Genomic DNA, 6,000 nt, shown 5'->3' on the forward strand with positions numbered 1-6,000 from the left:
AGTCCTGGGCTCGCCGATAGCACTGGAACACCTCTCGGCAAAACACCCCGTCCCAGAGCACGGCACACGGCATCGGCTCACACCGAGCTGTCCCCATGGTCAATCTGCCCAATTTAAACATATTCACGGCCACTCTGTGACCTTCAGCAGACATAGGGCAGGGACATGTCTATGAGGCAGGTTGCAAGCACAAGCAAAAGAGTTTTTCCCACACTTCAGATGAGTCAGGAGTGATGTAATCTCACTAGTTTGGCCCTGTACCTGTTAGATGGGTGCTAGATACATTCAACCTCATCATCTGATGGCAGAATCACACTGAGAAACACAGCTTCGGGTTTGCAGAGCAAGCTTACGTCTGTCTGCCAGGCACCACTGCCATCTCACTCAACAGCTTCTGTATTTATAATTTTCCTCCTCTCCTCTGCCATACAACTGACTATAAATCAATTAGCTAAGCCAGTATGTCCTACTGAGAAACCAAACATTCCGAATCCTTTCTGATGCTTTTAAAATGGAAAGTATTCATTCTGAGCAAGCAAAAGCTTCCTTTCAGTGTTAAGAACTTCCAAAGACTATTTTCCCCTCAGCAGTTATAGTATAGTCAAGACTCTAAAACCACAATTAATTGCTTCGATAGACCCACAAGAATACACTTCAGAATATATATCTTGCAGAAAACCGAGTTTCCCTGGTTTGCTCCGGTTCAGGATGAAAACAACTTGCAAGATTGCCCTGAGCTGGGAAGCACATTGATCCTGAGCCAGTTTTGACACCCAGGCAGCAGCTCTGCCCCAAAGGGCCCTGAATTTAAATGCTCTTTCTAGAAAGCGTGGTCATTTTGTGTCCTGTTTGCTCCAGACATTTCACATTTCTAGTTGACTTGGTCATCATACTAATAGCTATCAGTTTCTGGATCTATCTGAAATAAAACATGGACAAATAATTCCTTAGGAAATGTGGAAGGCCCTGTGTATATATGCCTTATATGTGTGTTATGTTTAAAGGTAATTCTTTAGCTAACAATAGAAAGCAAAAGAAAATGAACAACACTAGTAAAGTGAAAAAGAAAAAAAAAAAACAGGAAGCAAGTAATGAGGTTACTTATAATTTTATTGTAGCATGTCCCAAATTAAAGAACAGAAGACAATGGCCCCCCCAATTTTTCTTTTTTATAGTAGAGTTTGAATAAATCCAAGCTAATGAATTGCATCTCTTTGTAAAGTAATTTCTGCTTGCAAACAAAGGAGGCATACTGCAAATTTCTAGCTATTCTGGCAGAGCCAGCAGACAGAAGGAAAGCTTGGAAATAAGCATTTGCATCTTCCACGGCACTTTGTGGCCACTGCTGTTAGTGCTACTTCTGCTTTGGGCATTGCTGCTGCTGCTGCTGCTGTGGGATGCTCTTCACAGGACATTTGGCTTGCCCTTTTGGGGACTGGCATTGCTCCACACACTTTGGAGGACACTTTTCCTGGCATTTTGAAGGTATTTGCTGCTGCTGTTTCTGCTGGTGGGAAGACATCTTTGCTAAGCCTAGAAGAAAACCAAGGTGCCATTTCAGTTATTTTAAGCCTTACACATTTCTCCTTTCTGGATATTACAGTTTCAGTCAGTTATTCAGCTTTGACACCAAACCAACAGTGAAGAGCTGTTAAAAGTTAATCCTACCACCAAAACCACAGAAAACCCCACCCCAAGGAAATCTCTGAGGATGCTACTGTTCAGACCAAATTTGTGTTGGTGACTCCAGTTTGCTGTAGCTGCCCTATATTGTTTTTCTGGGCTCCTGTCACAGTTAGCCTCTATGGAGATCAGCCACTCCGCTGAGGCCTCAGGGCATAACTGTATATAAGCATAAACTAATATAAGAGGCAAACACCGTCCTAACAAAGTTGTGATCCAAACAGGTAAGTGGCTACAGAGGTGGAGGGAAGAGAAACAATGAGAGGGGTTTTTCTTCTTTCCCTCTGCTCACTATTTTCTGAGCATTTCAACTTGGACAAGCTAAGAAGCAGTACAAATTTTACTGAAAGCATGCTTAGTTCAAGGAGAACCTCAGAGCAATATTTAGAACTAGTCAAAGAAGAGCAGAAAGCTTGTGACATTTCAGTATTGCAAATGGTTTTGAAAGAGAAAATCCATTTGATAACAAATCCCTTCGGGCAACAGCCATATCTCTGCTTAGTTCATTGAGAGCTTCAGAGCAGGAGCCATGTCTCTGGCCATTAAATGCAGGTGAACTGTCCTCCTGCTCAGTGATGGTATGATTTTATACAAAGAAGTGAAACTCAGAGCCTCAGAGATCCGGGGTACTGCAGCAATCAGCCCATGGCTGCTTGACAAATGCAGAACAAGCTGCCAGTGGATGCCATCCTTTGGTTGCTGATACTCAATGCCCAATGGTTATCTACAAGGATTCTTCTCAGTTAGGAGAAAATTATGAGGGTTCACAAGGGTTTGCTGGTCTAAAGAGTCAGCAAGCCACTGCCTGGAGCCCCAGAAAGTCTCAAAATAACATAATATGGCTTTCACCTGTATGGAGGTAAAATTGCCAGGGATATGAGCTGAAACTGTTACTAGAAAAACAAAATAAAGAAAAATCACCCCATCTCCCAAGAACAGAGCACCAGAAACCCCCACCTGTATAGCTAAATGTGCACAGAAGGACTCACCTGGTGTCTCCTACTGCTGGAGGAAGGGAAGAAGAAGCCACTCAGATTGATGAACCTCCCAAATGGGAGGCTTTTATATGCTTTCAGAAGTCAGCCCCGTTTGCTGATGACAACAGATTAACTTGATGACCAGAATCTTTCACAACCAGAACCTGCTCCACTGACACCTCCATACACCTGGACTTCAGTCAAGGTCTTTGAGATGCTTCCTCTTTCAGGTGTGGGGGTTTTGTTGTTTTTAATGCAAGGCACACCCAATCTGGTAATAACTGGCTAATTTATTAATAATTCGTCTTGCAACCCTGGGCAAAGATCCCACGATTGAACTCAGATTTGAGAGATGGCTCAGATCCACTCCGGAGTTAGCAGAACATGTTTGCGTGAAGTTAAGGTGTTTCCTGATAGTTTTGTCTCTGATCACCAGGACAGATCTCCAGCTGGCATAATTCTAAGTGGGGTGGGGGACATCTGTGTGCTACATCCCAGCTCCTGGGAAGAGCAACAGGTCTGTGTTTGGCAGTCTGTGTTTTGGGGTTTCTCTTCTACCCTCCTCTATTTTCCTTCCCCAAAAGGAGAATGAAACATTTTATATTGCCAAGAAATTAGAAAGCTTTCCTCTTATTTTTTTCTTGCACTTTCACGTAGCTTTTCACTGAAGCAACAAAAACTTCTTTTTTACAAACACTGGGTTTGGCTTGCTGAAGTTGTGGCAGAATTTCTTTTTTCTGGGGATGGATCCATGCTTCAGAAAAATGTCAATCCCTTGAAATTTTTCCAAGGAAGGAACAGAGAAAATGTTTCAACTGAAACATTGTCTTTAGCTCTAATGGAAAAGGTAGTTCAATCCTCCCTTGAGTACTCCTCAATGCTGTGCCCTGTGGGGTCATATTCAGCCCTATGAACTACAGTCCAGTCTCCACTACAGATGTGTGATACACGGAGAGATGATGGTCCTGGCTTCCACTGGGTGTAGGAGAGCAGAAGGTGCTAATGGAAAAACCATCATCCCATACCTTAACATCCCTTGCTCATGCCTGATTTACCAGGGGTCTTAATGACCCCGAGGCTGACATGGACCAGAGGTCACTAATTTGTTGTAAATATATAGGAGAATCTTAGCAATGCTCAGAACCAAGCACAGGTGCGTAGGAGAGCAGCGTGCCAGGGTGTTTGCAACACATTTTCCTACAGCCACAGGAAGAGCGATGAGCACAAACCAACAGGTCTCTTCTGCCACTTCCTCTGGGGTTTTCAAAGCTGCATGCTCCCATCTATGATTACTGCGCCTGGTGCAATGCTCACAGCAGAGAGGGAGAGAAGAAACAATTTTAAATGACTAACACAGCTGATAGAGCTGGATGAAGATGCTTGGAAATCAGTCACAGGTGACTAACCTATGGCATGGATCTCATTAGTAGCTGCATATGACTTCTTGACTAAGACTTTTTCCATGCCTGAAAGCGGGCACTGACGCTACACATGTGGCTGCAGCAAGCAGTTATTAGCGAGGCAGAGTTCATTGCTGAATGCCCAAAGGTTTGCATTCAACAGTAGGAATTAGAGGTGCACGTTCCTAGTCTCCCCCTCCATTTTCGTGCTGTTGGGTATCTGGTCCACCTACACCCGCTTGGTCTATCTATCTGAACTGAAAGGTCTGTTCAGGTGTAGAATTTGTTTGCTTTACTGAGACGTGTTTTGCCTATCATTATTAGTGTTTGATGGTGTCACCTTTTGGTGTTGACTGAACGAACACAAAAAGGAATCTACTGTCAAACTCTCTACACCTGCACACAAGGTTTCATTAAAAGCTGATTTGGTAACAGTGTTTACACACACCTAAATATAACTCTTTTCTTTTCTAGATTAGATATTCTCCACCCTTGCCATAATGATATGGTAGGTGGATAGCAATTCTCTACATCCCAGACATGGAAATTGCATGGCCGTCGCAGAGACAGAGGTAAGCAAGTCACGTGCACAGTGTGGAAGACAATGGGAGCATTATCTCTGAAACTCAGCTTTTACATGGGTATAACATCCCTCCAGACAATGGGCCTCCTTCAGTTTCAGAATTGTGACTCCAAATAAAGAAGATGCATTTATAAGTGAATTAAAATGTTATTGTACTTGCCAGACATTAATGAACCCGAAATGCCAACCGCTCACTCAGGGATGTGACTTCTCCTCGTTGCAGATGGGGAACGGATAGATAACAAGAGTGAGACCTGCCCAAAGCCACACAAAGTATCTGCAGCAAACCTGGGAACCAAACTGCAATCTTGCAGGGCTCAGACCTGTTCCTGAACCACAAAAAGATTCATCTCCTGAAGCCAAATCCCCTACTTTCTATATTTAGTCAGTGAGGATCATGGGAAGAATTCATCAAAAATACCATTTTTGTCTCCATCAGAAAGTTTTTAAGAAATAATTAGAATCCCAGCAAGAACATTTCAATTCCTTCTCTCTTGGATTTGGGGCTTTCTTCCACTTAAATTTACCTTTTAACACTTTCTAAGATTTGCCTCCAAAATCCAGAGCTACAAAGACCAAAATTCTATCATTAATAACGGTGAAAATTAAATTTCTATCATTATTTTCAAGTAGGACAAAGCTAATTTTTTTTAAAACTGTCAGAAAAGTATTGACCGGCTGTTTTGTTTATGGAATGAGAAGACATTGCTCCACATTATAATGCATGCTCTCTCTGTTTACAGCACTGCATTGCAGGCACAAATCCTCCGCAACCATAACAGCTTTTAGAAGGAAAACTAAAGGAGGATGTTCTTGGGTACGAAGACACGGAAACGGGGAGATGAAAGAAAGACAGAAGACACATTATGCCATTGATGGTCAATTTTTATTGCTGCACATAGACATTAAAAGACAAGATGAGAATTAAAGAATAGAAGGGGAGACATCTTCCAACATCAACTGCTTACACCACAGCCATTGCTAAATAACTTCTCAAAATGGCCAGCAGTATAATTTGGCCAACTTCAGTTACCAAGAAAAAGGTGCTGAGATAGCAGTAGCAGAAGTATCATAGGAAGCAAAGATACAGGCTGGAAACTTTCAGAAAAGTATTTTCCAAGACAAAGAGAGCATGGGTTAACCAGGTCGGGAGAGGTCTTGGTATGTTGCAGGTGGGTCTGTAACCTGTTTTTCATTCCGTGGATGCTCATGAGCCTATGGATCTTGCAATGCACCGAAGCATCAGGGCTGCATGCAAGGTTCATGCGTTAAGGCAATCAGCATGGGCGAGAGCAGACCGTGCTGCACTGCTCCAGGCACACCGTCTTGCACGGATCAACGCACTTGGTGGCGCAGA

This window comes from Mycteria americana, chromosome 25 (genome assembly GCF_035582795.1).
Source record: "Mycteria americana isolate JAX WOST 10 ecotype Jacksonville Zoo and Gardens chromosome 25, USCA_MyAme_1.0, whole genome shotgun sequence".
NCBI lineage: Eukaryota > Metazoa > Chordata > Aves > Ciconiiformes > Ciconiidae > Mycteria > Mycteria americana.